Below are 24525 nucleotides of genomic sequence, written 5' to 3'. Positions count from 1 at the left end.
CACAGACCAGGAACTTCCAGTATATGGAACTCAGGTCAATACTGGGCAGCACATTCAGGGAAGCTTGTACACATTTTCAAAATTAGAAACTTTGCAGAGTGAATGGGGCAAATTCTTTATGCCAAATTGAGAGGAGCTGAAGATTCCTTAAGGAGTGTGAAAGCTGATGGCTTTATTCAGTGAGCAACTGAGCCATGCAGACAAGACGGTCCCATGTTTCATCCATAGTTTGTGCTGAGTCATTGATCTAAGTCGAGGCAATAGGGAGATGCTACGGTTGGGCTGGAGAAGGATAAAATCAGCCAGGTTTCCCCCCATCTCATTGCTATCCAGTGACTCTTCCTGGAAAAGTTTCCTGTGGCAAAGTTGGGTGAGGGTAGGACCAGACTTCACTGTGATGCTGCCTCTGCAGCTGAAAGGCCTTCTGACACTCACACTGTCTCAGCTCACACAAAAAAGAACAGGCATTTGGACAAGGCCTCTCAATGGAACCAAAACTGGGCCGGAGTCGATGCCTTCAGGAGAGGAGAGAAGAAAAAGGAGTATTCAAGGAGTAGCTGTGCACTTTGACTAACTGAAAAAAAAGCTTGGCTTCAGGCACAAAATGAATGGGGGCTTGCAATGAAAGAAGAGGGGAATGATTACAGGCCTCGTACCGGGCAGCAGGGAGATAGAAATGGTCTCAGTAAGAGCTGTACATGAAGAGTGAGATGGATGAATCCAACGATCCATGCTTGTTATTGCTACTTTGTGTTACACAGGCCTGGCTGAATTATTTCTTTAATTGAGGAGCACAGGCCAAAGCCCATGGCGCAGGACAGCACCATGGTTGAACAGAATAGAGATAAATTGAGACGTCGTGATCAGATGACACACATTTTGTGCCAGGGGTTATTTACCAATGCTCCAAGTCCCATAACTGACCTTGTATCCTGCACAATTCTTTGCATGTGTTTACACACCTGACACATTGTAAGATTGAGGCAGAAGGAGAGAGATTTTGTTTTTTTTAATTAAAACATGGATTGGCTACCATCTCATGACTGGAATTTCCTTGTGGAACTTTGCAATTTCTGAGAGATGGTGGCAGTGCTACTCCAGGAAATCTAAGAAGATCTAGAGTAGGACAAGTTTACTCCCATTGTGGGATGGGTATTCTTCTTAATGACACAAACCTAGAAGTGAGTGTGTACAGATATAAATGTTTAAGGCAAAATTATCTAACATCTGTGTAGCATTGAATGATTGAAATGCAAATTAAACAGCTGCAATTTGATCATAAACATGTGAACACATCTCTTAAATACAAAATAGTGAGATACAAAGCTAAATTATCATCAGAGAACTAGGCTTTTCACTTTTAGGGTCAGTTCCACCCAGACTCATGGGATGAACATCTCCTCTGATTTCTGGCTGCAAGGATCCAATGTCAAAAGAGTTCAGGACAGCCCTAATCTGGTTCCTGATGAGCATGGGTCGACAACACAGGACTGCTCCAATTCAAAACTTATTGACACTAGGATAGCTGGTGTGCAAAATGGTACAGTGAGGGCGTTCCTCTGAGGTTGAGGTTGGAGCTGAGCTACATTGCTGAGGCAGTGCTGTACCTGACTTGGGAGTGCTTAATGGGCAGTGTGGAGGGAGTTTTACTCTGTATCTAGTACATGTTGTACTTGACCTGCGAGTGCTTGATGGGGCAGTGTAGAGGAAGCTTTATTCTGCATTCAGCCTGTTCCAAAATCAACCAAGTAAAGATTAACATTCCTTTGCTGTTTGTGGAACTTTGCAATGTACAAATTGGTTGTGTTTGTGTATTTCCTAACAGTCTCTACTTTTGGGGTTATGGACGGTCATCTGTGTATCGCCGAGGGTGAATTGAGACCTTGTTGAGGTTGAACACTCAGCTGCTGTCTGCTGGAGTGCAAACCCTACCACAGGTCATAAAGTGACACACTCGGTGCGATTTGTCTTGCTTGACTCAGAAAACAAGAAAAATGTATTCATGTATGTCCTGCCAGGAAGCCACTGGAGCAAAACGTCTCCTCCCTTCTCAAGGGCAGCCAGGCCACAAGAGCAGTAAAATCTGCCTGAGCCAGGGCTGAGATATTTTTATTGAGAAACCAGGGTGAAGAGCCAAGGCAGGACTCCACCAAGGCGTACAAGAGTAGAAGAAAAGATGCGGTAAATCAGGGAGTTGTGGTTAGCTGAGGCCAAGCTTAGCTTTTAGAAGCCTGTAGATTGAAGGAGGAGGTAAGGAGTTCCTCAGGTTGAGGTCCTGTAAAAGAATGAGTGAGAACAGGAGACAATGTAGTGAATGTTGATTTTATCATTGTGATGATGCCGGGAGGAGGGCTGGAGGCGAGGACGAACGGTTCAGAGGAACAATGACAATCGTCTCAATAAAAGAAAAAAAGCAAGATGAGAAAGGTTGCGACACAGAGAACAAGGGTGCAGCCTGGAGTTGCGAGAAGAATCAATGACAGCAAACTTTTCCTTGCGTCCGGTGAGAGGAGTTCGAAGAGCTCCCCACTAATTTGAGAGCTTTCTTGAACTTTATACATAAGGCTCAAGCTGAAAGGCTGCAGCCCCTTTAGTCTAACAGCGTATACTCTGCATCAACATTTTCTACCATAAACTTACTCAGACTCACCTACTTCAAAGGATGCCATGAACAAATTGAAAGAATATCTTTGGCGTTTGTTTATTTTCTACTCTGTCTTTCACCAATTCTCTCTGCTTCTCTCCGGGAGTCTTTGGCTCCTGCTGAGGTACCGGTCCCGCTGGCACTGACCGGCCAGCCTCTGGCACCTTGTCTATTTCACCATTCTTCATGTGTGAGTCTCAGCCAGGCAGCAGTTGGTGCAAAGCTCCACTGCCTGCCCTCAGTCACCAGGAAGCAACATGTGAGGGAGATGAGGTGCCACTAACTGTACAGTGCAGTCAACAGATGGGGATAGATTTTGACTTTGTGCGATAGTGTAAAACGGATAATAGCGAGTCGGCAGCCTGTTTTACATCTCTCCCGACTTTTATTTTCAATAAAGTCAATGGAAATAAAAATCAGGAGTGATGTAAAATGGGCCCCCAACCAAGAGGAAGCTTGCTAAGTACATGAGGGAGAAAGGAATAGAAGGTTATACTGATAGGGTTCGATGAAGTAGGGTGGGACGAGGCTTGTGTGGAGCATAATCACTGGCCTAGACAGGTTGGGCCAAATGATCTGTTTCTGTGCTGTAAATTCGATGTAATTCTTTGTAAGATCTACCCCGTTGTGCTTACAATAGATCTCTCTGGAAAAGACGCACAGGTCTTCAACTTGGAGAAGAATTTGATTTCCTGGGCCGGATTTAACCCCTTCATCCTCTCACCTATACTCCAAAAGGCAGGACAGCACCCATGCAAGCCCAGAACGGCTTAATCTCACGCAATGATTCATCCGTCTTTGGCGTCCTCAAGACTTTAGATGAATTATTCAAGGAATTTAAAAGTTATGTTCGGGAACCTGAATTGCGTTCATTACAACTGATTGTACGCTATAACAGGACGCAACAGTGTGAAGAGAAACTTCAGGCAGCTGGTATGATGTGATCTGCAACCATCACATGGAGCATTTAAATAGATACACCAGGTAATAGATGAAAGAGTGAATTACACGGAGAGAAATGGGTGGCTGGGAAAATTCCAATGGTAATGGAGGCTGGCAGTGATTTATATTTCGATGGGGTGGGTTCTAACTGTGAAGCTTAATTTGAAAGCTCACTTGATGGGTCACTAAGTAAATGTGCCTGGTGTGGAATTAGGCTGCATGAACCAGGCAGGTTCCAGTTTCAATCTTGTTCTGTCCTTACTTAGCTGATGTTAGCTGGGTAGCAGTTGGAGTACCACAGTTTTCTTCAGCACCTCTGGGCTAGGGAGAGGAAAAATCAGCAAAGGTGTCACTGTCCAGGACTCCTGCTGGAAAGTGGGTGTCACATGAGGGCACCATGAAGCTCAGCTCTGATGTATCCCATAGTCGAATAGCTTGCTGGCACACACGGGTGGCCATTTGGCTGAGGCTACCAGCAGCTAGTGACAGTGGAACTGTACCTCAAGCGTCAGTGCCTTCAGGAGAGTAGGGAGGTAAAAACTGGAATAAAAACAATGAATAGAACCAGAGTTTGTTGAGATTTCTTTTAATTTATACCCAATTAAGAGTTGTGTTCATTACCTGAGACTTACTTTTGAGGGATCAGCTGGATTACCTGTTTACCATCTCCCCTCGGCACTGTGCTAATCATGGTGCATTAACTTTAACAACTAGATACATAACAAGGTATAAGGATCCTGAGGCTGTGTATTCAGTGTACTTAACCCAATCTAAATATAGCTTGTTGGACTCCTGCCATTGGTTTGGGGTTATTTGTCTGAGAAAGTGATATGGAGCTGAAAGTTGTTTTCAGGGGCTTCAGTACATTGTCGGAGGCAGCAGGGGGTGGGGTGGGGGGTGCTATTCACAGCTCACTTGATCCAGAATACCAACTCTGTTGGCTTCCTATCTCGCTGTTTCTTAAATGGGTCCAGTGTCCTGGTCTCAATCACCCTTCCTGGCAACGTGTTCCACCTGTGAAAATAAATACTTACTGGCATCTGTCCTGAACGTTCTCTTCACAACCCTGACCCTGTGCCCGGTCTTGTCCTGTTGCTGTGGTGTATCTGACAGTATCATTCTGGGTTTACTTTCTCTATGCAGTTAAGTATCTTATATATCTCTGTACATCCCTTCTATTACGTATCTTTTCGAGGCCAAAGAATCTTACCTTATTAATTTGTTTCTTATAGCTCTTCCCTCTGACATTAGGGATTAACCTGTTGCTTTCCTCTGCACTGTTTCTCGGGCCTGGATGACCCCCCTTATGTAGCAATGACAGTCCCATTAATTATGGTATGTGAGAACAAATCAGGCTGTTAAAACCCAAGTTGGGTGTCCAAGCTCAGTGCAGACATTGCAACCCAGCACTGCGATCATTGGCCACTTTTCCATTGTTTCTCCCCATCTCCTGTGAAGGTACTGACAGTCCCCCTGTACCTAACCCAAGTGGTCATTCTTTGTCGAATGTCACTGGGATATTCAACTGTGGAGGGCATCATAGCCAAGCTTAGCTCGACACGTAAGTACTTTCACTGGATGATGATCGGGAGCAGGAACTCTGGCTGATTTTCCCCGTCACTGTTCCAAGATACTGATGCCACTCCCCCCACTGTGATTGGGGAAGTCAATCACAGAGACTCTAAACTGTGAAATGATGACTCCAAATGGATGTAAGCAATAAATAGGAGCATTTGGCAAAGTATCTGTAGCCCAGATGTAACATATTATAGAACACATGCTCCAAGTTCTCTTTGTAACTATAAGAGCTCCTGAGAAAGTTTTTTTTACTTGGACAGCACGACCATTTCGAAGCATTTAACTGGTACGAGATGGCCTCATTCTCCAAGAGCATTATAGCTATCAGTACCTCAGCTTTATATTTTAAACATGTTCTTAAGCTTAAAAGATTAATTTGTAGGACAGCTTTAATAAGATTTAAGTGAAATATCAAAAAATATCAATTTTTCCTTCAATTTTTCCTCTCCTGACAGCAGTGACTCCCACTGAGGTCCAGTTCGATGAGCCTAGTCCATTCTCCAGCATGGAACCCAACTGATCATTCTTCATGCATGAGCTGTTAGCAGGTTATTTGAGGGCATCACAACCCAGGCTAGTGCTGCCCTTACTCAACATCCACAAATACACACCTACCAGCAGAGGTTGCTGGAGAGTGTTCTGGTCAGTTTTGGATTTGTTTTGCCTCTATACATTCCTTCCCAATCACAGGACTCTGATTTATCGACCCTCCCCTCCCCCAGTACACACATATTCTCCTGGGCTAGCAAGTGTGTGAGACTGTGAAAGAGAAAGAAAAGAAGAACTTGCATTTATTCAGCCCCTGCTGGGGAGGGGGAAGGTAGATTAATGAGAGTTCCTGCTGTTGATCGATATCCAGTAACCACTGTTGGGAAGTGCAAGAATGTGGCTGTCAGGTGAGGACTGGACTAGCTTCTGTTGTGATTCCTTCCACGGTCAAATTCCCTACTGACACCCCTGTCCAGGCTCACAGTTAAAGAATGGCCAAATAGACGAGATACTGGGGGGACCAGAGGAACAATTCTCCAACAACAGTCAATGTCTCCAGGAGAGGAAAGGAGAAGGTTGGGAGGAGTGAGGGAAATTACAATGCAGAAATAGTTACCAAGTTATTGTCTTCCCTCACTGATAATAATTGTTGATGCTGATGTCAGTTTTAACATGCGCCTCAACTATATTCCAGAAACAGAAAAAAAATGTTGCTGAAAGCACAGGGATGGAGCAGTGGGGCCCTGTTTGATTTGTTAGCCGTGGCTGTCAGGTAGACAACATTTGTTGCAGAGATGTCAGGTATTGAGGATCAATCCCTGAATTCCACAGAGTGGTTCCAGATGGAACTTATTGATGGGTGTCAGTCTCCAGACAATCATTGTGTTTGCATTAGGATCTCATGTTCCCAGCTGCATTTGATCTGCATACAACCACAGAAGGAGCATTTAAAAAGAAACAGGTGGAGTGACTCAAACCACAGCTACCTTCACTGTCTTCGCCTCGCATTTATCAGGCTTCAGTTGCCCTCCCAGTATCCCAGACAACTGGCTATTCAGTTGGTAGCATTCTTGCCTCTGAGTCAGAAGGTTATGGGTTCAAGCCCCACGTCAAGGATTTGAGCACAGAATTCAGGCTGACACTCCCAGTGCTGTACTGAGGTAGTGTTGCATTGTCAGAGGTGCCGTCTTTCAGATGAGACATTAAACCGAGGCCCGTCTGCCCTCTCAGATGGATATAAATGATCCCATGGCATTATTCAAAGAAGAGCAGGGGAATTCTCCCAGTGTCCCGGCCATCAGATTATCTGGTCATTTATCTCATTTGATGTCACTGGGACCTTGCTGTACACAATTTGACTGCTACATTTGCCTACATAACAACAGTGACTGCACTTCAAAAGTAATTAATTGGCTGTGAAACGCTTTGAGACATCCTGAGGATGTGAAAGGTGTTATATCTTATATATGTTCAAGTTCTTTCTTTCTTTCATTCTTCATGTGCGAGCCGAGACAGTGAGTGTCGACAGGGTATTTGACCATGAGGTGCATCACAGCTCAACTTGATTCTGTCCTCACCCAATGTCCACACTCATGCACTTTGCAGTAGGGCAATGGATAACAGTTAGATGCGGGGGACCTGCCTGATTTTGTTCCCTCTCCCTAACTCGGGGGAATTGAGGCCAAATGTAGCATTCTGACTGCGTCCCTGCTGGGATGGGCTGGCTCAGCACAGGCTGGGGATAGAACCTGGGTTGCACTGGTCTGTATGTCTCAATATCAACCTGGGCAGTGCATTTATCAATTGAAGAATTAAAAAATAAAGAAACAAGCCAGAGAAACTGTGCCTCATGCTCAGCTTCGATGTCCTACCATCACACTTACAGCAGTAGGGGTAGTAATCAATTGCTCACAACGCCTGCAATAACTTGCTCCAATGTAGACTAGTTATTAGGGTGTTCACGCAAAAGCAACCCTGGATTATTTCTTGACAAACCCTCGTGACGGTGATGCCACACACGTTTTCTAAACGCTTCAGTGTAAGCACCATTGTGCGTCCGTGACAGTGGCCGCACAGAATGTCTGTGTCTGCACTGACGACAGCCAAAGAAAACTAATTTGAAAACCATCCTAGAAATTAACAGAACGTAAAATTGCTAAATAACAAGCACTCTGGAACACTTTCAAGAGATTCAGGGGCAGCAGTTCTTATTAATCTGTGCTTTGTCTTGTTCAAAACAGTAAGATTAGTGATGTTAATATTATAATTCAGTAAACTGGCTGAGTTTGCTTCTCTTGAAAACCATAAAAGCAATACAGAGGCAAATGTGTTTTCATCCTAATCCCAATGGAACACTTGGCAGGAGCTCTGTTGTTCCCAGAGGAGGGGTCACAGAAGGCGAAGGAACAGGTGGGACACATCCCAAGAGGCCCTGGGTGAGGGGGATGGGGGTGGGGTGGGGTGGGGAGGAATCTGGAGAGTGGGGTATAGAGCCTGCTTTCTGTAAATTTACTAACTGCTAACATTGAGAGATGGATAGCTAGGTGAATTTGATTTCTTTACCCTGGGCCCTCAGAGACCCATTTGGCATAGAAAAGAGAGACAGAGAGAAAATAATTGGGCAGAATAATAAAGAATGGGACAAAAAGCTGGCGTTGCTTTGGCCAGCTATGGCGGGAGAGTGGGGGGGTGCTGCAGGCAGGTGGAGCTCCTTCAGTGTTAATATTCGAGGTGAGTACATTCGCAATGTGAGATGATTTCTTTGCCTCATAGAGGGCCATCTAGTTGCTGTAACTTACCAACGGCAGTTTGCTTGTCCTCATTTGCTGGTGGGGAGGTCTATTGGATGCACGTGAAATATCAATTAATTGATCTAATTGCAAATGCAGAGTCCCAGGGCCACCTTAACACTGTTTTCTTCTGTGCATTTATATTACGATTTCTCATGTGTCTCAGAAACATCTCAAAGTGCTTTGCGCACAAGAGCCATTGGAGACAACAAGCTCTGGCAAGGACCCCACACCCAACTGGTGCAAAAGCGATCAGGTGGGCTCCTTGCCAGAACTTGCTGTCAGCACCTGCAGGAAAATAGTTCCTTTTTAACTGTTAAACTGTTAATCTCCCTTGATCAATAGTTAGTTTTGAAGGGGCAAATAAAGCTTAGCATTTAATGGAGAACAAAACAGTTTGAAGGGAGGCCCGCGTGTCTGCATCATAAAATTCTAATTGCCCACACTCCTTATCAGTCCCCACAGCTCGCCAGACTGCAGAAGATTTGAGCGTGCACTGCAGTGTTGTTCCCCACCCCCCCCCCCCCCCCCATTATTTGTGTTTATCGATGCCAGGTGAGATCAGGATCGGGCTTTGCAGTGATGCCCCTTGTAGTTGAATAGCAGGTCATCACCCACTCTCAAGGCTCTCACATGAAAAATGGAGACTCGTATAATGTACTGGATGGTAGCCAGAATCTGTGGAACTGCACCCCAACAATAGTTCGTGCCTTCAGGAGAGATGGGGGAAGAATTTACAGACAAATGCTGGTGGACACTGAGTGCCCAATGGGAACCAGAGACCAAATCTCCCCTTATTGCTACACGACTCAGCCAATCAGTGGTGTGTTCTCCCTAATCCTAGGAATCAAGCCTTAGTCTCTGAGTTCCCTGGCTCTCTCAGTTTAATGATGGAGGGCAACTTCGGAGTGTCAGACTCTCCGAAGGAAATTGATTGAAAGTTTTCAGATGTTAATCTCCATTGATCAATAGTCAGACTTGAAGTTAAACTGGGATCAATACTGCCTTATGTTGTTTTTCAGAAAGGCTTTTGGACAGAAGGTGTAAACTATAGACCATAAAATGAAAGAGTTGCTGTTGAGCCTATTTATTAAAAAATAAAAAGGATAGAATATTTTATCTGATTATGAACAGCAGTGAGTTGTAAGAGAACATCTCTCCCATCAAAGTGCACTTTTAGAGCCGCTGATTTAGAAATGTCTTTGGCAGACGCTTAGCAGTGTGTTACGGGGCTGTCACATGTCGACGGCTTCACATGACTTCATGAATCTCGGGAGTGACGGGTGGCTCAGTTGATAAGTGTGCTGCCAATCATAGTGTCCCTATTACCAGCTGACGGCTGAGATCGGCAAACTCAACACAGACTGGTGACCTGGTTTGTGTGGCTCACTGCTATATTGGCTGGTGTACTGAAACATCAACATGATCCGTGAAAACAAAAATCTTCCATTCCTTATTCTTTCCTGTGGGGAAACATAAACCCCGTGCTCCTTCCCTCCACAACCCCCCAGCCCCCCCCCACCCACCCTTCATCAGACCCTCTGATTCTCGCCTGTCCCCGGCCCTCACCAGTCAGTGATGCTCCATGGGGGAAGAACAAAAACTGCTTCCTACCATTTTGTTTGAATTGGAGTGCCGAGAGGCAGTGCCGTATTTGCGAGCTATTTAAAGATTGTTTTTGTGGCACTGCCAACTGCATTCAGGTCAGCCCAAACCCAGACTTCCAAATATGGAGATTATTTTTTTAAAATAAATTTCGGTTTATGAGTCAGCTCTCCAATTTGTTTCTCGCACTAAGGTATCAGCATTCGAAGCTGATGGCTGGCCAGCCAAAACTGGTCCAATACCACCAAATCATTGTCCAATCAGCCATCTTCTGAATAAAGCAATCAGTCTGCCACACAAAATCTATCACAAATTCATAAACGACAAACATTCTGCACCAATATTGGTCCCGATGGTGCCATCGACCCTGGCAGTGTGGAGCCCAATAAATATCTTTTTATGCATCTCGTGCAAGTGAAAGGTAAAAACTTTAGTTTTCAAAAGGCCACATACTCTCCCCAGAGTCCTATTCCACACTTTAGGGGCAGTGTAGCAAGGAAGGGGGTCAATCATGTCAATCTCTTTGACCAGTCACCCCTGACCTTCAGTGCTACAAATCACGGCCCTGCCAGTGTTGAGTGATATCCTCCCCACCGACCCACTCCTCGGGCCTGGGGCCGGTGATAGTGCTGAGAAGCCTCAGCACACACAAGTGGAAAACACAGGCTGGGGGGTAGCAGGGAGGAGATATGACCGCAGTGGAATGCAACTAGTAAAAGGCAGGGACTCTCTAAGGGACCCCCAGCCTGTTTGATTTACAAACCCTGCCTAATACACAACAAATGTGATGGCTACAATCACCCTCTAGTTATCAGTAATCTTGGCTTTCTCAGCAGTGTAGGTTCAAATGACAAAATGATCCTATTCGCAGGGTCTCAGCCAGTTGCCAGTAATCCTGGTAGGACTCCAATTTGGCAAGTAGGATTCAATTAGATCACATAAGATACAGCGTGAAATCCTACAAGTCCTGGCCCTGTGCTGGACGGCCTTGATGGCAACTCTTTGAACAAACTGTGAGGGCTGTGCAGGATTTCACTTTTATACGATCCTGGCATCAGTCTTTTATCGGTGGCGCGTCTCCTGGCTATTTAAGATAGAAATTCTGTACTGACTGTCGTGACTTTTCTCCCTCCTCTTCTGAAGGAATATCATTGCAGAGGCATTGGACACACTCTGATAACTCATCTAAATAATCATACTTCGTGTGTGAGCCCGGACAGTGAAATTTGGCGGGCTGTTCAACCGTAAGGTGCATCACAGCTGAGCCAATGTCTGCACACTGACATTATCCAGCAAGCTTGAATTGATAGCGATCAGAATGACGGGATGGGGCTCATGTGGAGAACGCATCCTGCCTGACCAACCTCCTTAACTTCTATGAGGAAGTGATAACTCAAGGAGGCTGTGGCAAACATGATGTGCTTAGACTTCTAAAAGGCATTTGACAGAGTTCCACATGAAAGGCTACTATTCAGCTCAAAGTTGTGGGGATTAAAGGTAAAACTTGGGAATGGATAAGAAATTGGCTGATGGGTAGTGAAGAACAGGTGCTTGTTGAAGGAGTCATGCCAGGATGGGGGATTACTGAATGGGGTGTCTCTGGGCTCGGTGTTGGGAACAACATTATTTATAATTCACGTCACTGACAGCTTCAGGAACTCAATGCAAATCGGTCCATCAAAACCGCTCAATTAGATTCCAGCCTGTACCTCACTCCCAGGTACCTGTAATTCCATACAGTGTCATCCAAATGCTCACTTAGTTTCCAGCCTGTACCTCACTCCCAGGTACCTGTAATTCCATACAGTGTCATCCAAATGCTCACTTAGTTTCCAGCCTGTACCTCACTCCCAGGTACCTGTAATTCCATACAATGTCATCCAAATGCTCGATTAGATTCCAGCCTGTACCTCACTCCCAGGTACCTGTAATTCCATACAGTGTCATCCAAATGCTCACTTAGTTTCCAGCCTGTACCTCACTCCCAGGTACCTGTAATTCCATACAATGCCATCCAAATGCTCAATTAGATTCCAGCCTGTACCTCACTCCCAGGTACCTGTAATTCCATACAATGTCATCCAAATGCTCGATTAGATTCCAGCCTGTACCTCACTCCCAGGTACCTGTAATTCCATACAATGTCATCCAAATGCTCGATTAGATTCCAGCCTGTACCTCACTCCCAGGTACCTGTAATTCTACATATAAACCATCTGAATCCCTTGATTAGATTCTAGCCTGTACCTCACTCCCAGGTACCTGTAATTCTACATATAAACCATCTGAATCCCTTGATTAGATTCTAGCCTGTACCTCACTCCCAGGTACCTGTAATTCTACATATAAACCATCTGAATCCCTTGATTAGATTCTAGCCTGTACCTCACTCCCAGGTACCTGTTATTGTATATCCAAACTATCCAAACCCCTCAATTAGATTCCAGCCTGTGCCTCACTCACAGGTACCTGTTATTCTATATATAAACCATCTGAATCTGAATCCCTTGATTGGATTCCAGCCTGGAGATCACTTCTGGGTATCTTCTTATTGTACATATAAACCATCCAAACCTCTCGATTAAATTCCAGCTTGAGCCTCACTCTTGACAAATGTTATTCCATACATAAACAACTTTAAACTGTGCAAAACTGAAAATTTGGGAAGGATTCTCTCCAATCCCTTAATTTCAGAGCCAGCTTTGTGATAGTGAGTTGCTGTAAGATCTGGTTAATGCAGAGACAGTGAAATCTGAGCTTCAGAAGCTCCCTAGTGGCTGCAGAGAGGCTGACAGACAGGGAGAGGAAGCAAGGAATCTGCCTGTGCATCAAACAGGACCATCCCTGACAGGTCCTGCACCTCACTCCAGCAATTCATTTCACTGACAGCTATTGACAGGTAACTGCACCATCGACAGGCCTCTGATAGCAGATGTGAAGCCTCAAAATGTTTTTTTTTATTGTTATTATCGAGAAAGCTGGATGAAGAGTCAACGCAGCTATATAATACCATCAAGGCTGAAAAGAGTATGGCAGAAGATGAGATGAACCAAGTTGTAATAGTTAGGTGATACCAAGCTTTGGGTTTTAGATGCTTGTAGATTTTAGGAGGAAGGGAGGACTGAGGGAGGTGAGAGTTCCCACAATTTTGAGATCCCGGGAAAGAATGAGTTAGTGTAAAAGGTGAGTCATGATTTCAACACAGTAAGGATTTGGGGAGGAGAAAGCGTGAGTAACACAGACGGACAGACTTGCATTTATATAATGCCTTGTCACCTCTCTCAGTAAGTGCTTCACGTACAATCTTTAGAAGTGCAGGGACTGTTGCTCCGTGTGGGGTGGGAGGGGCATAAACAAGGATTTTAAATGAAAGGCGTGAAGAATGGATGAGTGTGAGTCGCCAGAACAGTTGGAGTCGTGAGTTGGAGGTAAGGGCCATGCTGCCGCCACAGTCGTTTGGACAGGCAGACAGTGAAATGCGCAGCCTGGAGGGGTGGCTTCTGCAAGAAGGGGAAGAAGTCCCTGCCCTTGAGCCATGTTACTGTCAGTGCCGGAATGTCAATATAATCATCCACAATAAAGTCATGGACAGCAAGGGTTTGTTTGTGAGTGAGCAAACATTCTGGAGGGAAATACAGAGGGGGCTATGATTTCTCGTGTGCAGGGGTCGGTGGTGCAAGGGGTGGAAGAGAAGGGGAGGAGGTTGACCCTGAGAAGTGAGCTAGGCGAGATGGTCAACTCGACTGGAGGAAGGGGTAGTTTGGGTTGTTGTTCTTCATGAGGCAGCAATGGGCACCACAATGGGTCTGTCAGAAAATGTCGAGGGAGGTACATTCAAGGGGAATTTGAGCCTGCAGCAGGAGAGGAGGTTGGTTGAAGAATAGTGATAGATAGGGGTCAGGATTGGGGAAGCGAATTACTAGAGAGGGAGACGGGGAAAGGTGGCATAGTTGGATGAGGGAAGAGAGGGAGGCCGAGAATGCCAAAAAAGGAAATAGTGGGCTCAGGTCAAGTGGCAGCCAAAGTATGCATTCGAATGACTCGGGGAATTCTGAGCTCTAAACGTGGTGGAGATTAGGTGAAACAAGTTAAACTGAGGACAGGGAGGAGAGAATATGTATCAGTCTAGATTTAAAGTCTGAGGGCCAGGAATCTCTGGTGTGGTGAAGTTTACTTGTAGACTGGGTGGAGGGAGCTTGTAGGTTCCAGTGGCCAGCAAAGAAAAAAGATCCATTCAGAGTTGGGCAAGGAGAAGGGGTGGGTCCAGGATATGGAACAATTGCTCGAACTAAGTGTAGAAAAGGACTCAATTCTAAACAAAATGAGCAGAATTCAAGGTGGATAAGATGGCATGCACCCCGGGCTGTTGAAAGAAATCAGAGAGGAGATAGCAGAAGATCTGGCCACAACTGTTCAATTTGCTTAAATCTGCAAATTGTGCTGCAGGACTGAAGATTGGCCAATGTAACACGTTAGTTCTAGAATGGAGAGCAGAATAAACTGGGTTAGTCTAACGTCAGTTGTGAGCGAGCTCTTAGAATTCATAATTCAAGATAGTATTAGTGAGTATTTAGAAATGCATGGATTAATGAGGGACAGCCAGCACAGATTTGTTAAAGGCAAGCCATGTTTGACAAATTGAATTGAGTTCTTTGAACAATGGCAGCAGGGATAGATAAATGGAATGCAGTAGATGTACTGTATATGCATTTTCAGAAAGTGTTTGAGAAGATGTCTTACAAAAAGCTTGTTAAAAAAAAATCAGGCAAATGGTATAAGTAAAAATGAGGCAGTGTGGATAGAAAATTGGTAGATTGTCGGGAAATAAAGGGGGTGAATTTCCGAGGGGAATCTCCTACTCACCTGTAAACAGCATTTACGCTGTTTTTCTGGGCCTTCCGTGACTCTTCTGCCAAAGTTATGATGTGAGTAGCAGAACCCCTCGGAAATTAACTCCCAGACAGGTACAGTAAGTTGCTCAGACTGGAGAAGGGTTGAAACTGATGTACCTCAGGACCAAATCATCCATATATGTGGGTCAGTGTTTGGTACCCTATTATAGAAAGGACATTAAAGCCATGGAGAATGTACAAGATAATGCCAGGGATGGGAAACTCTAGTTATGTGAGAGTATTGAGATAATGGGACTATTTCTACTGGAACAGAGAAAACTAAGAGGATATTTAATAGGGTTTTTTTAAAATTATGACGGGTTTTGATAGGTAAATCGGGAATGACAAATTTTCTGGTAAGGGAGTCAATGATGAGTAGTGAGAATGAGGGGAGAGATTTGGAGAAATTTCTTTATGTCGAGGGTTGTTGGAGCATGGAATGCTTTGCTGCAGGGAGTGGTTTGAGCAGAGATCGTTGTATCTTTTAAGGCAAAAAAGGATAAATGTTTGCAGCAGGGAAAGCTACAGGGCTCTGGGGAGAGAACAGGGCAGTGGGATTGTTTTTGGATTGCTCTGGCAAATCTCCGGCACAGACACGATGGGTTAATTGGCCTCCTTTTGTGCTGTAAACTGCTGTGGTTTTATAGGGGCCATTGGAGGAGCAAAGTGAGGCACTGCTGAAGGATAAAACTGGAAAGTCCAGTGGATTCAGGAAGCTGAAGGAGGAGTGGAGAGTTGACCAGGAGCCATTGAAGGTGTAGTGTGGCTTCAGGTGCTAACAGTCGAGGCCAATGGATTCGGAGGGGCAAGGGAGAAGTAGGAGTGAAACCCAAGAGCGGAGCAGTGAAGATCAGGGAGCCAGGGAAGGGTGAAAAGTAAACAACAACAACTTGCATTAATATAGCATCTTTAATGTCAAAAAAGGTGCTTCACAGAGGTGTAATCAGAAAGAAAATGGACATCAAGCAAAAGAAAGAGTTATTAGGAGGGGTGCCAAAGGGGTGGGTTTTAAGGAAGGTTCTAAGGGAGGAGAGGGAGGTAGACAGGCTGAGGGGTTTAGAAATGGAATTCCAGAGCGTGGGGTCTAGGCGGCTGAAAGCACTGCCACCCATGGTGGGGTGAAGGGAGTGGTAGTTACACAAGAGGCAAAAGTCAGAGGAATGTAGAGTTGGCAGTGGTTGTAGGACTGGAGGAGGTCACAGACATAGGGAGGAGCTAGGCAATGAAAAGATTTAAACACAATTTTAAATTTGAGGTGTTGGGGGATCGGGAGCCAATGTAGGTCAACAAGGATGTAGATGATGGGTGAGCGGGACTTGGTGCCAGATAAGATACGGGCAGTGGAGTTTTGGTGAGTTGAAGTTTACGGAGGGTGGAGGAAGGAACTTTGACTTTCCCTCTCTGTAGTCTGGAGGTGTTGAGGTCAACTGATTACTTCAGTTCATGTGAGGAGGGAGGAAAAGATAAATGCAGGAGATTAGCAGAGAGAAGGAAGTCCTGAAGTCATCAAGAACATGACACATGCCTGTTTCACCCCTAACCCCACCCCAAAGGATTTTTTTCATGAAAACCGTGCTTCTTTAAAGGGACTCTCTTAATTATTGGCACAAAAGTATTTTATCACCAAGCCTGTACGGAAAAGGTAATGTAACGCCTGGACAGACTAACTTGGCCTAAAAAGCTTGTAATGTGTGCTTCCCCCAGTTTGGGAAATAATGGAAAGACTACTTTACAACTTTGCCCCTTCCTCTCCTAAAGGTGTAGATGATTCCTGAGTTTGTTCCTCAAGCACCATCCATTACGTGAGCCCACTGGCCTTTGGTTGTGTGTGAGCTTGGTCAGTGAGTATCAGCAAGCTAATTGACCGTGAGAGGCATCACAGCAGAGCCCGATCCTTTTCTCACCCAATGCCCACAGACATCACTTGCTAACAGGAGTCACTGAATCGCAGTTGGGAACAGGCATGTTGTCTGATTTTCCTCCTCCCTGGTCTGGGGATGTTGAGGTCAACTGTAATAATCAAACAACTGCTCCAGCTTACGAGAGGAGAGAAAGAAGAGGGAGGAAGAAAATGAACATAAGGTTCACACAGTGCCCGAAGAGTTAGAATTTTGATGTCGGGGCTGCGCTGGCTGCTTTGGTGAGGTGTAGGGGGGGAGTGGAATGACGTTTTTGTGTTCAACTTCCTGTCACAAACAAAAGGTTAAATCAACATGACCTTTACTGGTCGCCTAGATTGCTAAATAATTTATGTGGTTGACTCAATCACAGGCCACATTTGTTCTGTGGGCTCCTCTAATCATGTCCCTCATTTAGATTCGTACTCGCACCTGTTCGGCAATTAACATCACAGAATTTGTGCTTAAATGCCAGTTTTGCTTGACATTTGCAATATTTCCAATTAGTTTTATACCTGAGTAATTATATGGGGTTATTACCACGTATCAGACACAGCAATGGGTAATTCCCAGCACTTCAATCTTTTTTCCAGAATATTTTTGGAAAGCTGTGAGGGTAAACGTTTGATTAGTCTTGTGTTTTTGTTTAATTTCTGCCCCTCCCCCAGGCTCCCCTTCACAAAATATCATCCTGCACGGTTCCCTATGGACAAAGGAAAATGATATCTTGCTGCAATTTGCCCTAATGTAGTCAGTTCTTTGTTTGATCATTGTTATTGTAAAATCTGACCAGTCTAGAACTACTTTGTTCTGAATTACAAAGCTCCCTGATGCCTCAGTTAGTGAATGCACTGTGGTGTGTGGTACAGAGCCAAACAACAACTTGGACCTTTTTTAGTGCCTTTTGAGAATAATAGAATGATACAGCACAAAAGGAGGCCATTCGGTCCATCGTGCCTGTGCCGGATCTTTGAAAGAGCTATCCAATTAGTCCCACTCCCCTGCTCTTTCCCCATGGCCCTGCAAATTTTTCCTTTTCAAGTATTTATCCAATTCCCTTTTGGAAGTTACTATTGAATCTGCTTCCACCGCCCTCTCATGCAGTGCATTCCAGATCATTACAACTGGCTATGTAAAAAAAGTTATGCTCATCTCCCCATGGTTCATTTGCCAATTATCTTAAATCTGTGTCCTCTGGTTACGGACCGTCCTGCCAGGAATCAGTTTCTCCTTAATTACTCTATCAAAACGCCTCATAATTTTGAACACCTCTATTAAATCTCCCCTTAACCTTCTCTGCTTGAAGGAGAACAATCCCAGCTTCCCTAGTCTCTCCACATAACTGCACTCCCTCATCCCTTTAATGTCGTGAAACACCCCAAGGCGCTTCATGGGGGTGTGTGGTCGGGGGGGGGGGGCGGGGGGAGGATAGACCACAGTTCGGAGTTGGGAGAAGATTACGGGAGAGGGGAGGCTTTTGAAGATGCGGCGTGGTGTAGTGAGATGGAGAGGTACAGGAGGAAAATTCTAGAGAGCACTGGCAGGATGGGAAAAGGAGAGGGAAAATTCAGTGAGGGTTTCTACTTCCTCTCTGGTACCCTCTGAGCTTCCCTCCCACCTGGTCCTATTGGGGTTGAGGAAGGAGTTACATTTGTCATTCAAAGTTCATCTTAAGGAGGGTTGCATGCCTGAAGTTGCAATCCCACCTAGACGGAATTTCTTTTTAAATGACATCCCGTTGGTGACCTTTCACTTTACATAGACCGCTTCATGTCCAAGTTTGCATTTAAGACCTGAAGCAACAGCCATTTCTCCCTATTTTCTCCTCCTGTCCTGAAGGCACTGATCCTCACTGGGGTACACTTCCTCGAGCGTCTCACCCAAGCGGCACTCTTCATGTGCAAGCCTTGACAGTGAGCATCAACAGTGAACGAAAATGTATCACAGCCAAACCTGATCCTGTCCTCTCCTGGCATCTATCCTCACACACACACACACACTCCACACCCCACACCCCACACTGCCCCACACCCACACACAGTCACTGGATAATGATCAGGAGCGGGAACCCTGGCTGCTTTTTTCCTCCCTAGCCCAGGCGGCACTGAGCCCAAGAGTACACCCCAATTGGTTCTTTAAGATCAAATCACTCAGCACAAACCAGAGAATAAAACCAGCGAGTCTGTAGTCTTTAAGTCCTAAAGCTCCATCAGGTGGTGTCTTTACCTCCTGAGCCATCAGGGAAACTGTATCAGAGTTGAGTGAAACTGCATTCTGGAACTTCAAGCTGCACTGGTGCTGGCGAGCACATGATGCAGATTATAGAAAAATATATAGATTTACTATTTAATTTTTTAATGTTTATTCAAGAAATAATATATTGATGAAAAAAATATTTTGAATATTATATTCTACCTTCTCATTCCACTTTATAATAGTCAGATGTTTAGTGATTCAAGCCATATTTTCGAAGAGAGAAATTTAAACCACTTGGCCCTTGAAACACAGGAATTTGTTTTCATTAATCTTTTCCATAAAGAGTTTTATTCTGTTTAGAAAGGTTAAGCTTAAATGATGGATGGGATGCCAATGTGTGCCAATCTGATCTGGTTCATGTTATTCCCTGTGGCAATGCCCATAGGAGCCTGTTCATTGAGAAACCCAGGTGAAGGCCTGAGGCCCACAGTGCAGGACGCCACCAAGGTTAAAAGAGTAGGACAGGAGAGGAAGTAACTCCTGCAACAGTGGTTAGATGATGCCGAGCTTAGGTTTTAAAAGCACGTGGATTGCGCGAGGGAGAGAATACTGAGGGAGGTAAGGAGTTCCTGGGAAAGAATAAGCTGGAATTGGAGACGGTGCGACGAGTCTTGATTTCAGCACAGTGAGGATTCAAGGAAGAGGGACAGCATTTAAGATGGTGTATTTGGAACTTCAGTAGGAACAAAACAGGAAAATTCAAAGGATCACTGACTAGTAGTTTTGATCATTTAGAGAGAGAAAGAAGGGAAAAATATCATTAACACTATTCAGCTTTAATATCTGAGCTCGATGTAATGGTCCCAAACCCAGGGCCAACCTCCAAGTGATGCCTCTGCAAGGTTTTGTCCTGACTGCATCTACCCAGTGTGGTACTGAACCGTACAGATCAGAAAGATCCCAGGTACTGTATCCAGTCTGGAATTAGTAGCAGGGGAGCACCAATTAGTCTCAGCACGCTTGGGCTAGAGAGGGAAAAAGTCAGCCAGGGTTGCCACTCCTGATTACTGCCCCTTGTCTGCTGCTTGAACGTGCTCTCTTGTGAGTGTTGAGTGACAACGGGGTTAGGCTCAGTTGTGGTGCCCTCCACGGGCCTGCATTTTCCTCAGGAATACCACCCATTTTTGGGCGTACAGGGGCGGATAATGGAGCAAAGCGAGGCGAGGAGCTCTTTCTCTGTATCCGTGCCCCTAAAAATGTCGGCCAGAATTTTCTACTTCCTCTTCTCGGGAGCCAAGTGCTCCGGCCCCTGTTTGCCCATCTCGCCGGTGGGAGGGTGGGACATGATTCCATTTCCCTTTGTCACAGCCCGAGCTCCAGCTCCAGCTGCAGCTCAGTCTCCCAGAAGCAATGCCTGTCTCAACAGGGAAGCCTTTAACTTCTTCTGCAAATTTCCACAAGGATTATTTGATGAAGGGAATTGCTTTGGAAGATTCTCTATTTTATTCAGTTGTTGGCCTGCCCTTTTGAACAGTGAATGAAACAATGGCAGACAAGGTACACATAGCACTAGGAGCCCCCCCATAATACCTAAATAATCCTGACCCAGCAAAATAGGATGGGGTTACAGTGGGGTTTTTCCAATAGCTGGAAGTTCTGCCGCACCCGCTTCTCAAGGGAACCCCACTGATGAGAAGGATCTAGGCCTCACTTTCTAAGTTCACACATGAACCGTGGCCGTAAGGGTGAGTGAGGTACTGACCATACCCAGCACAAGTCACTACCTTCAGGCAAGCAGAGAGTGGTGAGAACATGGGACTCACTGCCACATGGAGTAATTGAAGCATTAATGTATGTAAGCTTGATGCATAGAGGGAGGAGGTATTAGATGGATAGGGAGACAGGGTGGGAAGAGGTAATTAGATTGGGAGGAGGCTCATGTGGAGTGTATACATCGGCATAGACCAAATGGCCTGTTTCTGTGCTGTAGATTCTATGAGCAGGGGGGAAAATTGGGACATGAAGAAATAAAATGTTTTATTTTGAGGAAGAGAGCTTTCACGCCAGTCCACTTGTTGGACCCTGTTAAAAAGGCCAACAAATGCACCTCAAAGCTCCTACTCATATGATTTATTTATTTTCTCATGGATTAAGTACTCCTTGCTGTAGACAGATCACAGAGTAAAGCAGAAGGATTCCATAAAGTGTTGACTAACCTCTCAACTGAAAGTGGATGTGTGGGGTCAAACAACCAAACGTGAGGACTGGGCAGGGTTCAAATATAAGAACATGTGGGAATTCTTCATCTTTGCTTCCCAATGGAGTTTCATTATTACAGAGTTAGACCCAAATTGCCAAAGCTTTATTCATGTTAAACCTCATTAATCCTGACTAGAACCCAATTGTGCGGTGGTGTGTACTGAAGTGATGATTTGTAGACACATATTTGGGTATGTTTCGAACACTGTGCACCAATTCATGAAAATACTGGCATTCACAGGCTCTGCAGTCAAGTAGTTAATGGACTGGTAGAAAGTCAAACATAGTTCCTTGTTTTTCTTAAATGATGTATTGTGTTGGGTCAGATTTACTTGTTGACAGTAATTCTCTTGGGATTCCTCAAAAAAAATTAGGAAAACTTTATTTCAGGCATTTCCCAGTGTTCACTCTGAGCTCGGAGACATCTGGTTATTTCATTTCCCAACTGGAAAGAGTTGGGGTTGACTCCTGCCTTGATGGTAATAATATTGGTTAATTTCAAACCCAGCTACAAGGGAAGTAGGAGTTGGCTAACGGCTTGTCCAAAAAATCTCTTCATGTACAAAAATGTAAGCGTGAAACACGATCGTTGAGTTCCGCAGGACGAACAATGTGTTTTTAGTTAAGATGCATGAACAGAAAATATCAAGAATTGTACACTAGTTCAATGTAAATGGAAGACAAAACCTGTTTTTTTTTAGTTGTGTGAGGTAATGGTTGCTTAATGTAATAGAGTTTGGTTTGCTAATTGCTAAAATCACAAGAGTTACCCTGTTGCATTAACCCTTTGGCCTCAATGTGCTTATTTTCTTCTTAACTATAAACTCATTTTACTTACTTTAACAGCACCTCAGGATGCAGCTGTTAATGGCTAACAGACATACTTACAGTTTTCTGAATGTCCAACTAAAGTTGACAATTTGCAGTGTGCAGTGACCTGACTACCATGCGAGCTGGGATGAGTTAACTCAGCACAGACAATTGGACCTGAGGTTTTCATGGTCTCGATGGCTCAGTGTTGTAGGGGCAGTACTGAGTCATTGGGAGTGATTTCTGTCTGTCTACCACTCCGTTCATGCTAAAAACTGGGTTGTAGGCAAATTACATTTTTTTAAAAATCCTACCAACGATTGGCTGCCCAAAGTCCGTCCGACTTGAAATGGGCAGTGGCATTTCGGCCTGAAACAGGCGAGAGCCTTATTTAAATATTTAAACCCTGTCCTTCACCGGTCCTAGAACCTGACCCGATTTTCAGGTACCATTGGGTGGAACGTGTGCCACGCACGCCCTGCCCAGTGGAACTGGATGTAGAGCGGCCTAACCAGCTGCGAAAACAGGGTCAAAATCTCGGTGCCACTGAATTTTGTGGGACATGGAGGAATGTGAATGCTCCTCCTGGCCCCACAAAAAATCTTCCCACCCACTGCCAGCTGCCGTAGGGTGACAGCACTCCCCTTCCAAGGTTTTACTTCCAGCTCTACTCCACGGAGTATCCATTGGATTTCTCCCCCAACCCTCTATGCTCAGCAAGCTGCGCTACAATTGAAAATCATTGTGTTTATCCTCCAGTCCCTCTTCCACGTCATCATTAGCAAAACACCTCTCTCAATATGTTCTCTTTCTCTTTCAAACATTGTAGATGGGAAAATATGAGCACAGTCACCAGATGAGTACACTGCCTAAGGTTGTGTATCTGAATATATATAAAACTTGTGAATATTTCCCGAGTTGCTTGTGCCTGTGGGATTAAATGTTCTGTGTGTTAAGAGGCAATGGACGGTAAAGTTGTCCACATTCCTAGTCTCTGTAGGAATGTTTTAGTCAGTCATTGCTTAGTAAAATGAAGAAAAGGCTGCCTGGCCAATTTGAGGAGCTTCAGAGCTTTGAATCCTGTTTCACCCCTCACTGAAATCAATGGAAAGTAAAGGCTGTTGAATTTTATCATAGGATTAACACCATAGCGTCACTATCAAGTAAGATACAACCGTAGCTCAGTTGGTAATTGCAATGCTGAGCCTGATACTGAACTGCAAATTTACCAGATTCCATGCCTAGTCATTGTTGAGTGCGCTGCTCTCAGCCTGGGCAATGGCCAGAAACCCTACAATTGGCATCAGTGCCCCTGGGCTTGGCAAGGGAAGTTTCAGTCACGGTTCCTACTGCTGATTGCAGGTGCTGTACTTTCTTCATGGAGTCCACTTTTTCTGTGGAGTTCTTAGCTTCTTGTAGTTACTGCAATCCAATCATTTGGACAGAAGTGTTTTACACAGATTTATGGAGACTTCTTTACTTCTTAGAAGTTCAGGAACTCCATGGAAAAATTGGAATCCGTGAAAAGCATAGTGATTGTTATCCAGTGACCTTTGTTGGAAAGTGTGCGCATGCGAATGTCAAATGAAGATGGGTTTAGCCTTGGCTATGATGCCCCATTGCCTGCTGATGCTGACTAGCTTCACATTTGAGGAATAGCCATTGAGCTGAGGCACTAAAGGGCACCCAGTGCCCTTTCCCTTTTGGCCTTTCCAGTAATCTACAACTCTGCATAATAAGAGGACTGCAGCTATATCCAATGGTGCAACAATTACCTTTTGGAACCTTTTCCAGCTAAAGAAATAAAGATAGCAACAATGGCACACAGTTGGATCACATGGCCTCATATTGGGGACCCAAGAGCTTTAAAGCATCTGCTCTGAGCTGGCTTCCAATATAATGAGCAGATTGGCAGCATAACACAGGAAGTGGTTTCATTAACTATTGAGCTGCTTCCTTGACTGATTTTTATTGGCTTGGGGCAAGACAGAGAGTTGGAAGAGGCATTGGATAGAACATAGGTTCATTGACAAGTCTACTGGGTCTTGTTACTCATCTGTAATCATAGCAATAATAAAAAAAAAATTCCATGGCAAAAAATATACCATTTTTCTTTTTAAATTTGTATAGTTCTCAGCATTTTTACTTGGAATTCAGTGGTGTAATAATGGTGTATGGAATGTTCATGCCATGCCCAGTTGATTTGTGGAAAATGGCCAACAGTCCAGTAAAATACTGGAGTATCTTCACACTCCCTGGAACTACTGTTACCAAATGATCTGGATGCCGACAATTGCCACCATTACTGCCGTCAAGGACACCGTTTCCTGTTTTACTTTACACATACCACCGTAACTCAAGAATGTGTTATCCTGATGCCTTGTTCTTAAATCATGTGCCACAACCACCAGCAACTGGGCACC

General features: G+C 44.7%; 1 protein-coding gene across 4 annotated transcripts in view; it reads right to left on the bottom strand.

The window, feature by feature from the left end:
• The window catches only part of LOC137335746 (transcription factor COE2), a 208694-nt gene that overhangs the window by 149852 nt on the left and 34317 nt on the right, over positions 1-24525 (bottom strand). The window lies entirely within an intron of this gene.

The sequence above is a fragment of the Heptranchias perlo genome, chromosome 20 (assembly GCF_035084215.1).
Source record: "Heptranchias perlo isolate sHepPer1 chromosome 20, sHepPer1.hap1, whole genome shotgun sequence".
Lineage (NCBI taxonomy): Eukaryota > Metazoa > Chordata > Chondrichthyes > Hexanchiformes > Hexanchidae > Heptranchias > Heptranchias perlo.
This window is presented reverse-complemented; position numbering and strand designations above follow the sequence as displayed.